Source organism: Phycodurus eques, chromosome 14 (assembly GCF_024500275.1).
Source record: "Phycodurus eques isolate BA_2022a chromosome 14, UOR_Pequ_1.1, whole genome shotgun sequence".
Taxonomy (NCBI): domain Eukaryota; kingdom Metazoa; phylum Chordata; class Actinopteri; order Syngnathiformes; family Syngnathidae; genus Phycodurus; species Phycodurus eques.
The window spans coordinates 17987536-18002909 of record NC_084538.1 but is presented as its reverse complement, the minus strand read 5'-3'; the positions used below and the strand labels follow the sequence as shown (position 1 = coordinate 18002909).

General features: G+C 42.7%; 1 protein-coding gene across 2 annotated transcripts in view; it reads right to left on the bottom strand.

Annotated features, from left to right (window-relative positions):
• daam2 (dishevelled associated activator of morphogenesis 2) overlaps positions 1-1767 on the bottom strand; it is a 108523-nt gene extending 106756 nt beyond the window's left edge. For both annotated transcript variants that reach the window (XM_061695957.1, XM_061695959.1), the window contains exon 1: positions 1612-1767. The gene's annotated coding sequence lies outside the window, so the exon portion shown is untranslated. The remainder of the gene's footprint in view (positions 1-1611) is intronic.
• Positions 1768-15374: the final 13607 nt, after the last annotated feature.

Sequence of the window (15374 nt, the reverse complement as noted above, 5' to 3'; positions counted from 1 at the left end):
CCCATCCCAGAAACATTTATTGCACATTATTAGCTAACGTTAAACAGCAGAGCAACTAATAAACTCGTTGAGACATAACAATATATACTGTATTGCCGAAAGTATTCACTCACCTGCCTTGAGTCAAAATATTAATTTAAGTGACATCCCATTCTTAATTCATCAGAATCAGAATCAGAATCATCTTTATTTGCCAAGTATGTCCAAAACACACAAGGAATTTGTCTCCCGTAGTTGGAGCCGCTCTCGTACAACAGACAGTCAATTTACAGAACACTTTGGGGACATAAAGACATTGACAAAAAACAATTGTGCAAAAAGATGCAGAGTCCTCTAGCACTTAGAGCAGTAGGGTTAGGGTTTAATTTGCCATCAGTCCACCGTCTGCAGTTATAACATCTTAAACTCTTCTGGAAAGGTTTGCCACAAGGTTTAGGAGTGCGTGCCTGGTAATTTATGACCATTTCTCCAAAATCCCATTTGTGAGGCTACACACTGATGTTGGACGAGAAGGCCTGGCTCCCTGTCCACTCGAAATCAACCCAAAGGTGTTCTATAGGGTTGCGGTCGGGATTGTGCAGGCTCGTCAAGTTCATTACATTAAACTCTCTCATCAATGTCTTTATGTCCCTTGATTAGTGCACTGATGCACACTCATGTGGGACCAGGAAGGGGCCATCTCCAAACTGTTCCCACCAAGCTGAAAATGTCCAAAATATTAGCCCCTGGGCTCCAGTGAAAGGAACTCTGAATGCTTCTTAACAAGAGATGTTGGACAGTCAAACAGTTTGGGAATTATCTCTTCCTGGGGTTTGTAGTTGTTATTTGCTATTTTATGTCCATTAGTTAAGAAAAGATATCTTTGCTTATCCCTCGGGGCCCCAGAGGAGAGTCAAGAGACGCACCTGCTCAGCATAACAGCATAAATTGCTTGTATTCCAAATAGACACAGTTAATTACATGTCAGTATGAAATTGCCCTCTAAAGAAGTGATATGCCGTGACGTGATTCCCCTAAAAAAATCAAACACAACTTTACATAACCTTCATTCGCTGTCTGACATGGACGATTGTTAATAAGGAGATAGAGCGCCCTCAATGGGTACTCGAGGGTACCACCGTCAATTTAGACGAGTATTCTGCAATACAAATACTATGTGCATATATGTAAAGGCAGCTCGTTGGCATTTTAGCACGTATAGGAGGAAACTAGAACGTTACGGCGACTAATAAAAATCATACAATCAAATGTTAAAACAAGCTAATGCTAAAGACCGGACGTTTTTTTTAACGGCCGGTGTTCGTCGCTTGCCGTTGGCATCGATTTCTACATCACAGCTTCAAAGAGATGTGGCGTGAACATCCATAACGCTCCCGTTTTCATTTTTCAAAAACACGTAGGTGATGTGAATCGGATTTGAAAATGCAAAACCGTTGTCGAACGCAATCAAAGCCCCCGAACGAGTGCCAGCTCCACGCCGACCCCAGCCTCGCTGCTTACTTCGCCGGGTGATGAGAGCACAGCCGGGGTTGAGAGAACCATCACAACCCGACCACCTCACGCTGGTTCACCAGGTAAAATAAACCAGTTAATGTCTAAAAATGTGCTTACCGCCTCGGTTCTTTGCGGAGAAACCAGGTTCGGATGGGCAACAATGTTGCTCACAATAATCCCTTGATGTTATCACCGGATGAATACGGTGCGGGAGAGCGGCGGCGATGTCCTGCGTGGTACCGAGCTGCCCACTCAGCTGAATGATAGCGAAGTGCCCAGGGACCGTCAAGTGGGGCATAAGAGCAGCACCACGCCTCCTTTCTTAAAGCGACCACGCTCTCTGTCGCGCTACGTGCGTGAGTGGATCAAGCGAGGGCACGCGTGAGAGACGTACGTCCTGTATTTCTATTTCAATAGTTCGAGTCAAGAATTCTGTTGTGCGTTGAACATTTATTGATACGGTTTACATTTGGACACATTTTAATGGTGTGCACGTTCAAATGAATGGAGTCAGTGAGACGCCTTCAAAATATCCACACTTTCACTTTGATTCTTGCATACGTTGTCTCTCTATTTTTTTTTTTTTTATGGTTTAAGAAATGTGATCAAGTACAATACAGTATTGTCTGATCACATTTCTTCGACCAAAACATCAAAACACAGTCACTGAACAATAAAAGGTTACCACTATTACCACTTGATGTTGCCGTGGTAGTAGATGGATGGATAGTAGCATGATATCTGGAAGCTGCTGCGGTGACCAGTATAAAATGCTGTACCTCATTTCTTTTTCTTTTTTTCTTTTTTTTTTTTACATTTTTGCTTGGTGACAACATCTTTGGTATTGTAATGCAATTTCTTGTGTAACTGAAACGTCTAGTATCTATTCTTCCACTTATTTTTGTTATTTTTTATCGATGTAACATCATCATTTCCAAAGCATTCAAATTCAGAACAAAATATGTAGCTAAATTGATTCTGCAATGGAAAATAATGTGTCATCTCTTCAAAGCCCTGAATATGATATAATTTAGACAGGAAGAGGTAGGGAAAATGAGAAGACGGATGAAGCTAAAAAGTAGATCTTTTTTCTGTATCTTACGGGTAATATTATTTGTGCAGGTTTTTATTTCTCTATAAAACCAAATTGTGGTCTATTTAAATAATGTGATATTCGCTAACTTAAAAAAGGCTAAATTTAATAGAGGGTAATGATCACATCTGCAACAATAATACATTATTTTAGTACACACTTTTCTAAATGTTAACAATAACACAGTGCTGTCACTGCATTAATCCAAGACATTGATGTTGCCGTGGTAGTAAGAAGCATGATTATCCAAAGATTTTACAAGTAAATGTTCTCTTATAACCCAATAGTATCATTAAAAAAAATTCTATAGTAGTTTTTCTTAGACTCCACTGTGATGTACAGCAGTTTAGCTCCTTTTATCATTTTATTGTAGCTTCGCTAGCTACATTTTTCTGTTGAGTAGCTTCAGCGTAGTTAAGATGCGTGTAATGTAAAATACTTTGCATCCTTAGGGTGCGTTTGCATGTTACTGTATCTGGGCTTTGAGATGATATGGTGTGATATACAGTATTAACCTATGTCATAGTCCCCTGTTCATTTCTTTGTTTGGCATTTTGGTTCTGCCATTTTGTAAGAGATTTTCCATTTCTTGGAAACACCCCATTATGTTACATGTTGCACATTTACACATAAAAACAAGTCAAAAGAAGTTTGCAGAGCATAGTCTCGTGTCTGTAAGCATTTAATCCTCTGAAATATGAAGAAACTAAGCGATTGACTGTGTTTTGATCTCCACATAGCCCATAATCCTTCATTAATTGCACATTCTAGGGAACCACTTTGACCTGTGGCTCAAGCAGACATCAAATCTAATTTAATGTGTCTGAGAAAGATCCATGTCCAGCTGTGCTATTTTGGTGCATGAGATCATTTGCCAGCATGAAGCAGTTGAAAGAAATTAGTGGAAATTGATGGTGCCTAAAATAATTAGATTTGTCGCCATGAAATAAAGGATCAGTCACATTATTAGGACAACTTGGGTGGCTTTTTTGCTGTCCCAGTATTGTGTTGTGATTATATTGTTCCTCAACTCTCGCATGCCTGTGGTGACTGGAAATTTTAATAGATGGCATTAGTTTTGTTTCTGTTTATAGGTGAATGTAAGGATGACTTCATGTTTTAGTTTAACAAGAAGCAACAGTTGGTAGTAATAATCTCTCGAGGCTAAAGGGATAGCCAATAACCAATTCCTTCCATGCTGTTAAATTTACTCATGATACACTGGTTAAGACGGAGTCAAAAGCTCACAAAATATGATGACATGGCCTGAAGACAAATGATAGAGCTATAGAGGCATCATGAGAAACATTATTGGATTTAGTTGGCTCATTGGATTTAGAGTAGGCAGAATATTTTACTAAATTTCACCAACTGTGTTCCTCCAGTTAAGTCTTCCAACTTTCATTAAAGCCAAATCACATGACGGACCATTAAAATAATGAATCTGGCCTCAAAAGACACGCAGACATGGGGTATGATGTTTTTATATTGTAATGATATATAGTTTTGCTGATGCAACAGCACCAGGACATTTTCCAAATGACTGGGGCTTAATTCAAAACGCTGGGAATTATCTACTTCAATATTATAATAATACAAAGATACTGCAAAAAGGAATGAAGAACAGGACTAACAGAATCAATTGATAATACTTACAGCGAGTAAGCTATGTATGTTTACTACAAAACATTTGATTAATTAATTAATTAACTTAATTAATTAATTAATTCTTACTCACATTCTATTCAAAACCTATACGGATTTGGTATTTGGTTGTGCTATGAGGCTATGATGGGAGTGGGACTATCTATCAGTCAAGACAGATTTATCAGCCTCGACTTGGCCAGTTTTGCTGTGGTATTGCTTAAGTCAAAGGATGATTTTTATAACTGAAGTGTCCTAAAATGTGTGTGTCCTGGTTAAATACCCAAATCCAGGCATTCAAGAAATTTTGGGGTATAATTTTTCCCAGCACTGTATTGCTTTGTGGTCTGAGTTTGGAAATGTGGGGAAAATTCTTGGGTAGCGATGGGATAACTTTGTGACAAACAATGTCATGCAGGAGGAGACCCAAATGGGACATGTAACACGTAGGATTTGTGAATGCCCACAAAAACACTACGGTAATGTGGCATGCTTCCCCAAGAACAATCCGACTTGTAGGTCTCAACTGACAAATTGCCACGATGTGGTCCTGTGCTCATCTAACACCTCCCATCCATCTATTTTCTGAACCGCATATCCTCATTGGGGTCCCGGGTGTGCTGGGGCCCATCCCAGCTGACGTTGGGGGAGAGGCGGGGTACACGCTAAACTGGTCACCAGCCAATTGCAGCATGCAACACCTGGTTGAAACAAATTGAAAGATTAATGATATTGCTGGTTGGAGCACTGCACATCAGTCTGGGCAGTCGCTTGGGTGTATTGCGTTGGCATTCAGGTGCCTGGACATATTGCTGTGTGAGGCACAAAAAAATGTTTTAAGACTTGCTAGACAATTACAGTACTGGTGTCATTCTGTCTGTAATCGTATACAGTATGTCTGGTTTTTAGAGCAAAGATTCTGGTGTTGAAAGACAGTGAACTGATGGCTTGGCCTGTCAAAGCCAAGATGACATTTTCCAGTAAAGGCCAATCATTTTACCCTTGGGAGGAACCCAAGCAAAAGGAAGTATTAATCCCTTTAATTTAGTCAAACCAGGTGGAGGTCAAATCTATAATCCAGAGCAGATATTATAGAGAACTCGGATTTTGTCAGAAAATGACACCAAAATTCTTCTCATTGGATTAACTTGGCAAAACACTGTGTAAATGAGAAAGATTAGAGTTTTCTTGACTTTCCTATTGTTTGGAACAGACTTAAGTGACATATTATACTACTAGATGAAACCTCTATGTCACTGTGAGCAGTGTCCTCAGTGACACTACCATGAATTAAGTGGTTTTCCACTGAAGTCAGTAATCAGGGAAATCTGTCCGAGCTTTAGTGTCACTCCAGGTTTACACTGGCCTCAAAGGAACTAGCGAAGAATGGAACCAAGCAAAAACACCACAGAAGTACAGTTTTAAACACATAACTGCTGGACCTCTCTTGGAGGGATTGGCATGCTCCTGGGGCTGTTGGTGTGTCATGACTACAGTCTGAAGTCATTTAAATAATTTGCGATTGGATCATGTTTTCACTCAGTCTGCACAAGAAGCCAAGAATAACATTTAGTTTGTTGCGTCTATTAGACAGGCGCCAGGTATTTGAAGATGTGCCTTGAATTGATCGGGTTAAACGTGAAAAGTTCTCGTCAACACCTTATAATCTCAGGGGTGTCTGGGAGAACAGCAGGATTTCTTACTGGTTTCAGAGACATGTGCATGTGTCCATGCAGTATGGAGGCCCACACACGTGCACAAGTACTGTGTGAACAGTCAATAAGCTAAAATGTGTAGTGATGCAGAAAGGATCTCGGCACAGAATGCACAAATGTCAATTAACTTTCAGTGAGGTGACATTGGAATGATGAAAGCTGAACACAAACAGTGTTTTAAAATTAATTATCTTCTATGTTCCTTAAGTGCCATGTCCATCCAACTAATTAGGTTTTTATGTTTGCAGTGGTGACAGTTTTGATGTTATCCCTAAAGTTTAAACTGTACAACTGTGACAGTTATAGCATCATCTGAAATATTGATTTAGAGATGACCCTGACCAAAAACCTAAACCACTAAAATTCAATACAGTCTAACTCAGGTGTGTCAAACTCATTTTTGTCGCGGGCCACATTGTAGTCACGGTCTCCCTCAGAGGGCCGTTGACTGTGAAACCATATAAAGGTTTAGTCACCTAATAATATTATTACATTCACACAACAAATTGATTGATACCTAGTTTTGAAATCAGAAGTCAAGGATAATAGTTTGTTCAACCATTGTTGAAGTTAAACAGAAAATGCTTGCAATGTCTCAACGATACTATTTATTGTTATTATTTTATGAGAATTTGAGCAAGAATCATGGAAGTTGACACAGATGACTTGCTTTCGCGGGCCACATGAAATGACATGGCGGGCCAGATTTGGCCCTAGGGCCTTGAGTTTGACACCTCAGAATCAGAATCATCTTTATTTGCCAAGTATGTCCAAAAAACACACAAGGAATTTGTCTCCAGTAGTTGAAGTCACTCTAGTACGACAACAGACAGTCAATTGACAGAGAAAACTTTTGAGACATAAAGACATGAGAAAAACAGTTACTGAGCAATAAAGGGTTGCTAGTTATCTGGTAATGCCGGTACAATATATATCTATATATATATATATTTTTTGTTTTTTTGTTTTTTTGACAATTGTGCAAAAAAGATGTACAGTCCTCTAGCACTTAGAGGAGTTCGAATGACTAATCTCCCAATGTGCAAATGGGGTAGATGCTACTCTGGCATGAGTGGCCAGTATTGGTCAACAGCAGATATGCAAATAGTGCAGCGTGGCGAGACTACTACAGTGAGTGCACAAGTAGTACATAATTGGCCCGACAGAAATGTGACAACAAACTCGGACAAAAGAAATTGGCAGCATGTTGCAATGGAATTGTAAGTTAACTGTTTAACAAGTTGATTGCAAGTGGGAAGAAGCTGTTGGAATGTCTGCTACTTCTAGTTTGTATTGATCGGTAGCGCCTACCTGAGGGAAGGAGCCGGAAGAGCCGGTGACCGGGATGTGGAGGGTCCAAAAGGATTTTGCACGCTCTTGTCTTAGTACTGGCAGCGTGCAAGTCCTCAAGGGTCGGTAGGGGGGTACCGACAATCTTTTCAGCAGTTTTGATTGTCCGTTGCAGTCGGAGTTTGCCCTTTTTTGTAGCAGCACCAAACCAGACTGTGATGGAAGAACACAGGACTGATTCGATGACCGCTGTGTAGAACTGCCTCAGCAGCTCCCGTAGCAGGCCGTGCTTTCTCCTAAGCCGGAGAAAGGAAGTACATCCTCTGCTGGGCCTTTTTGAGGACGGAGTTGATGTTGATCCTGAGAGACTGTAATTCCCAGGAACTTGAAGGTCTCGACGGTTGACACAAGGCAGCTGGACAGTGTGAGGGGAAGCTGTGGCAAAGGATGCCTCCTGAAGTCCACGATCGTCTCTACAGTCTTGAACGTGTTCAGCTCCAGGTTGTGTCGGCCACACCACAGCTCCAGCCGCTCCACTTCCTGTCGATATGCAGATTCGTCACCGTCCTTGATCAGGCCGATGACAGTGGTGTCACCTGCAAACTTCAGGAGTTTGACAGCCGGGTGCGTTGAGGTGCAGTCGTTCGTGTAGAGAGAGAAGAGGAGCGGAGAAAGGACACAACCTTGGGGTTGATGCTGATGCTGCGTGTGGATGAAAGTGCTCTCTCCCAGCCTCACCTGCTGTGTCCTGCCCATCAGGAAGCTGTAAATCCACTGGCAGATGGCAGGCGAGCCATCAGACATCTGAGCTGGAGAAGCTTGGAGGAAAGAAGTTCGGGTCCCTTCTGTCAAGGTGATCTAGGATGAAGTGCAGTCCCATGTTGACTGCATCATCCGCAGACCTGTTTGCTCGGTAGGCAAACTGCAGGGGATCCAGCAGGGGACCTGTGACGCTCTTGAGGTGGTCCAGCACAAGACGTTCAAAGGACTTCATGACCACAGATGTCAGGGTGACAGGCCTGTAGTCATTCAGACCTGAGATTGTTGTTTTCTTGGGGACTGGGATGATGATGGAGCGTTTGAAACAGGATGGTACTTCGCACAGTTCCAGAGATATATTGAAGATCCGTGTGAAGACTGGAGCGAGCTGGTCCGTGCAGACTTTGAGGCAGGATGGGGACACAAGGTCCGGGCCTGCCGCTTTGTTAATCTTTTGTTGTTTGAAGATGCGTCTCACATCCTGTTCGTGGATGGTCAAAGCAGAAGTCAGAGGTGTGATTGTGGTCGGTGGTGTGGCTGGGTGGGTGTGCGGTGTGAAAGTGTCCTTTTCAAATCTGCAGTAGAAGGTATTCAAGTCATTGGCTAGTGTGCTATTGTTCTCAGCTTGGGGGGATTGTCACTTGTAATTGGTCAGCGATTGTAATGCATGCCAGACTGATATAGAGTCATTAGCACAAAACTGTTTTTTCAACTTTGCAGCATAGTTCCTCTTTGCAATGTTAATTTCTTTAGTCAGCAGGTTTCTAGCTCGATTATACAGGGCCCTGTTCCCGTTTTGATACGCGTCCTCCTTAGCTTGGCAAAGTTGCTTAAGTTTGCCAGTGAACCACGGCTTGTTGTTATTGAATGTGCGAAATGACTTTGTTGGGCGGCACGGTGGACGACTGGTTAGAGCGTCAGCCTCACAGTGCTGAGGACCCGGGTTCAATCCCCGGCCTCGCCTGTGTGGAGTTTGCATGTTCTCCCCGTGCCTGCGTGGGTTTTCTCCCACATCCCAAAAACATCCATTAATTGAAGACTCTAAATTGCCCGTAGGTGTGACTGTGCGTGCGAATGGTTGTTTGTTTGTATGTGCCCTGCGATTGGCTGGCAACCAGTTCAGGGTGTACCCCGCCTCCTGCCCGATGATAGCTGGGATAGGCTCCAGCACGCCCACGACCCTAGTGAGGAGAAGCGGCACAGAAAATGGATGGATGAACTTTGTTGGTTCACGAATCGAGTCACTGATGGTGTAGTGGTACACTCACCTGACTTTGGTGTGGGCACTCAGTGACGGTGTGAATGTGAGTATGAATGGTTGTTCGTTGCTATATGTGCCCTGCAACTGACTGGCGACCAGATCAGGGTGTAGTCCGCCTTTCGCCCGAAGTCAGCTGTGATAGGCTCCAGCACCCCATGACCCTAACCATGATAAGCGGTGTTGACAATGGTACACAAACCTCTTCACAGAAACTGATATAGGATGTTACATTGTCCATATATTCATCCAGGCTGCCAGCCGAATTTTCAAAGACACTCCAGCCTGTGAAGTCTAAACAGCTTTGAAGTTCCATCTTTGCTTCATTGGTCCACTTTTTCACTGTATTCACTGTAGGCTTCGCGCATTTAAGTTCTTGCCTGTATGTCGGTGTTAAGTGAATTAAGCAGTGATCAGACGAGCCCAGGGCTGCACGAGGTTTGGCACAGTATGGGTTATTTAGCGTAGTATAGCATTGGTCTAAAATGTTATTTTCCTTGGTGGGACAGTCGATGTGCTGCTTGTATTTAGGGAGTTCGTGGTTGAGTTTAGCTTTGTTAAAGTGCCCGAGAATAATGAGGGGTGTGTCCGAGTGTTTTTTTCCAATTTCGTTTACTTGTTCGGCAAGCATTAGCAGTGCGGCGTTCGTGTTAGCTTGAGGCGGAATATAGACACCGGCCAGAATGAATGATGCGAACTTGCGAGGCGAGTAGAATGGCTTACAGTTCAAAAACAGCGACTGCAAATGCGGGCTGCAGTGTGTGCTTGGCTCCGTGACGTCTGTACACCATTTTCCGTTGATATAGAAGCATATCCCGCCGCCTTTTGTTTTCCCCGATGATTCCATTTCGCGGTCTGCCCTGTGAAGATGGAAGCCGGGAGCATGACGGTGCCATCAGGGTACAGCATCACAAAGCCAAGTCTCCGTAAAGCACATGGCGGCGGAACGTCCGAAGTCTTTACTGGTCTTTATCAGAAGATGAAGCTCGTCCATTTTGTTGTGTAGGGAGCGTAGATTCGTGAGGTGGATGGACGGAAACGCCAGTCTGTATCCTCTCTTGCGGAGTTTCACCTGGATGATGGCTCGCTTCCCTCTGTGGCGTCGCCTCCGCCTCCATGTGCCAAAGACCGTGGTCGCTGCTCTGGGGAGTACCTCAGGGAAAAAACTGAGCGGACTCGCGAAAGTTGGTGAAAGAAAGTCCGGAGTAGCCTCCTTGATGCTTAGCAAGTCTCCCCTTGTGTAAGTGAGTTGTGTAATGTCTCCAAAGACGAATGAAAAAAAACAAAAACAATACTAGAGAGTGCGTAACCGAGGCGACCACACGGGTATGCGCCATCTTGATTGCATTTGGTGGTCTGTGGTCTAACTCAATATTTTTTTGAACATTCTTAATTGTTCAACTGCAGTATAGAAAAGAGATGGCTGTTGATTGTTTTGACCTCTTTTCCCAAAACTATACCTCAGTAATGGTTTTTAAAAAATAAATAAATAAATAATAATATACTGGATAACATAAATAGCCCACTGACAATTAAATGTATCTGAAGAACAACTTAAAAATAAAACATATAGAGTACCTTGACAGTTTAACCAGACAACCTCCATTTTTATAAAATGACTTTAAAAGAAAGTAATGGTCACACTAAATGGAGATTCAGATTTCATTTTGTCACAGGGTCAACCCTACAGATGCATACTTTGACCGGCAATTGTGTATAATGGCCCAATGGAAATTTGACAAAAGACACCTGAACGACTCTTATAGTATTTCTCATCCTAACAAACAACAAAGACTAACCTGTGCAGAACAATACCTGTGGCTGTGGTGAAGCAGTGCCTGGCAGTCGTGCACCCCCCAGTCTCACGAGCCACTCCAGATTGTAATGCACCACACCACTCAGGGGACACTGATACACAGTGCAGGTCCAATGACTGCCAGGCAGTCATAGTAACGGGGCTCATGGTAGTGCTCCTGAGGCTGGGCCCCTTGGGCTGGATGGCTGGTTGGCGTGGGAGCTCCCCTCACATGCCCGGTGGCTGCTCTCTAGGTTCCCCCTCCCCTTATCGTTCCCTTGTCGGGCGCCCCTATCCGCCCTCCTTCCAACCAAACAAGGGACACCGTCTCACCCTCGGGCTGGGCACGGATCCCTCGAAGTGGGACGTGTCCTGTCCACCGGGCGACTCTCAGGTGGACTCCTGGGCCCGACCCTGCCTCTGGCTGCGGTGGGTGGGGTAATCAGCCCATGCGGTGCAGGCACAGCGATTACGTCACACTTCTGACAGACGTTGCATGCTAAAAGGCGTCAATTCACTTGCATGTGACCACACACCCCTGGAACTTATTCGCTGGGTGTTGGGCCCATTGTGACAAATATCTTATGACTATGCGAATTTCTTGGGTATCCCCTCCACTTACACTCTGGTCCTTTAGATGTTTATAATTTACATAGCCACTCCCACCACACTTCAGTTGTACAGCCGGGTCCATGACCTCTGTCCTGCATGCTTCCCCTCCTGTCCCTGTCCCTGTCCTGTCCAGTCCTGTCCTATCTTGTCCTATCATTCCCTCACAGGGTGTAGCACTACTGCCCCATACAACACTCAAATCTAGTGTCATTGTTCTAGGTATATGATGATTTACTTTCCTCTTGTTTACAGCAACTGCTTTGCCTTTTTTTTGTCTTCTTATCCTATATTATTTAGTTGTCTTTTCACTCTCCCTCCTTTTTTTCACTCCCCTCTAAAAACCTTGTTCTGTTCAACTGATCGACTTTGATTCTCAATAAATATCCATCAAAATACTAAGAAACCACAGCAGCAGCTTAAAAGGCCCGCTGTGACACCGTAAAACTGTTCCGACATAAAAGGGATACAGATCCTCCTTTCTGTTTGACCTAATCAGCCGAACAGGACAAAAAAAAAAAAAAAAAAAAAATTCTCATAGGTTTTCACAAGGAGACTAATACTGTATGCATTCAGTAGATCGTGGATTTAATGTGCTAAGATGCCACGTTGCAGTGCATCAGCCAACAAATATAAAAGCTATTTAAATCCTCCATTTGCTGCGGTGAGTTTTTCTCCCATGAGTCATCCTAGAATTATTATCAGATGATGCCTCGATTAAAACCAGAGGTAGCTTGTTGTGTTCTGAAAAACAAAAGTGGGAATTTAACTCACACCTAAAGTTCTTAGAAGCCCTTTTTTCCATTTTATGATTTTTGTACTTATATCTGGGTCCCCCCCCTGCCCAGTATCTGCCAGAAATTATAATCACTACCAGAAAAGAAGGACTATAATTGTTTTTAATCACTTTTGAAAGGTTAATTTAATTCATTAATTGCTGATTTATAGTTCCGGCAAATTGTATATCCTTGAGGGTTCAAATGCCAGGAAGTCATTTGTGGTTGATTTTTATGCATGTATTCATTTTGAGATGTCTCAGAGACACATTTCCAAAATAGAAATTAATGTCCACTGTGAATTTCACAACTAAACTAGGTTGTAAAACACATCCACATTTACCGACCACTCCATTACATACACCTGCGCAGTCAAATCAGAGCCGATAAAAGAGTACAGACCTCCTCCTTCAGATTGTCTTTATTGTAAAATGACATGCTGGGTGGGCAGAGGTGGGCAAAGTCGCCAAACATTTTACTCAAATAAGAGTACTGTTACTGTTACTAAAAAGTAGTCCTCCAAATAATTACTTGTGTAAGAGTAAGAAAGTACTCTGTGAAAAAAGTACTCAAGTACTGAGTAACTATTGAGTAACTTCTGATTTATTTTGTAAATCAGCGCATGGACGGCAAATAAAAAGAACTAAATAAAATATGAATTTGCAAATTCAGATATTGCTGAACAATATCACTTAATCTAAAACCAAATAAATAAAATCTTTATAAAATAAAATATTTGTAAACCAACAAATAAAGGCAAATTCAGCTCCAAGAAATGGTCTTATACTGTTTTGTTTCTACTTGTTAAACAGCACAATACTGTAGGCCCAGGCAGATTACAAAAACAGGAACAAGGCTGCAGTAGATGCTGTATAAAAAGTATGCACACCTCTATTCAAATGCAAGGTTTTTGTGTTGTAAAAGAATTTTGACCAAGATAAATAACTTTTTCCACCATTAATATGACCTAGAATTTGTACAACTCATCGGATTTATTTTTGTATCATTTTGAGAGAGGAGGTGAAAATAGCTGAAATAAACTTGAATTTGTTTTAACTGGTCTCGAGCTACGAATCGATTTAGACGCACATGCCCGCTTGGGCTCGGACCTCCGCTCCATTTCTCATCCAATCCAACCTGGTGACTCCGAGAGAGAACCTCAACATCTTCATTTCCGCCACCTGCAGCTCTGTTTCCTGTTGTCTCTTCAGTGTCTTCACTGTCTTATTAACTCTGCCCTTCATGCTAGCAGAGACTCTTCTGTCACATAACACCTGACACCTTTCTCCACCCGTTCCAACCTGCTTGGATTCGTTTCTTCACTTCCTGACCACACTCACCATTGCTCTGGAGTGTTGACCCCAAGTATTTAAAGTCCTCTACCCTTGCTATCTCTTCTCCCTGTAGCCTCATTCTTCCCCCTCCACCCCTCTCATTCATGCACATGTATTCTGTCTTACTTCAGCTAATCTTCATTCCTCTCTTTTCCAGTGCCTGCCTCCACCTTTCTAACTGTTCCTCCACCTGCTCCCTGTTTTCACTGCAGATTACAATGTCATTTGGGGACATCACGGTCCATGGGAATTCCAGTCTAAACTAATCTGTCAGCCTATCCATCACCACTGCAAACAGGAAGGGGCTCAGGGCTGATCCCTGATGCAGTCCCACCCCCACCTTAAACTCATCTCTCACACCTACAGAACACCTCACCCCTGTTCTGCTGCCCTCATACATGTCCTGTATGTATTCTAACATACTTCTCTGCTACTCCAGACTTCCGCATGCAGTACCACAGTTCCTCTCTGGGTACTCTGTCATAGGCTTTATCAAAAATGCACATTATTAAATTGTCCAGCCAAAATGTAGTGGCCAGTGAATGTACATGCACAGACACAGAAACACACACACACACACACACACACACACACACACACACACACTCTACTTATTTATAGCATAAAGAGCACATCCTACAAAAGAAACATTAAAAGCCCTTTATCATGAATTGCCCTCGTTTCAGTCACATGACCCCTTGAACCAACAACAGACAGCTGCACGATGATTTAAAATAAAGTCAACTTTACATGTTTAATCCAAAGGTATACAGAGAAGAATCTGGACTGATTCTATTTTCTGACTCATCTTTTTGTGAGTGACACTTTGTATCCTTAAATTATGAATTATTCTTTTTCCAAATTTGTTTCCAGTGTCAGGAGTCACTGGGGGGCACTGCCCCCCTCACCCACAAATTGCCACTGAGGAGGATAATAAGGGAGGCCTTTGAATCATCCTCACAGAATCCCAAATAAATTCCCAGACGTTACTCCGTTATATTTGTCTTGTAGAGAGCCAGTTGAATTGTTTCCGGTTATTTAAAGCGTCTTGTTTTTCCTCACCTGACATTCTCTGAACAGCTGACCCGGCCGGCTGTGCTCTTTGACACAACACAGTCTTTTGTCCGTGGAACTGCATGCTCTGCTAGTTTTGTCCCGAGTAATCTGCTCTCTGCTTTATTCTGCTCTGTGTAGTCTCTCTTTGATGTCGTTGGAAGTGAAGGTTGAGAAAGTGAAGGTCAATCTGTCTAAATCAAAATGTCCACATTAGCTTTCACCCTGAAACAATAGGAGGTCTATTGTATTTGTTCTCCGTCTGGCACTTCCTTTCTCCTTTTCCTGTAATGGGGTGATTCTTTACGTCAGTGTTCTTAAACTAGGGAATCCATGAAATATTGACCAAAAAATTTGTTGCCACTTGGAAACCACTGCACCAATACAACACACTATCTGAGCCAATAATTCTAGCTTTAATTCTATTTGGGCAATTTCTGACAGGATTGTAACATCCATCCATCCAACCATTCATCTTCTGTAGTGCTTGTCCTCATTCAGGTCATGATGGAGCTGGAGCCTATCCCAGCGCACTTTGGGCAAGAAGTGGGGTA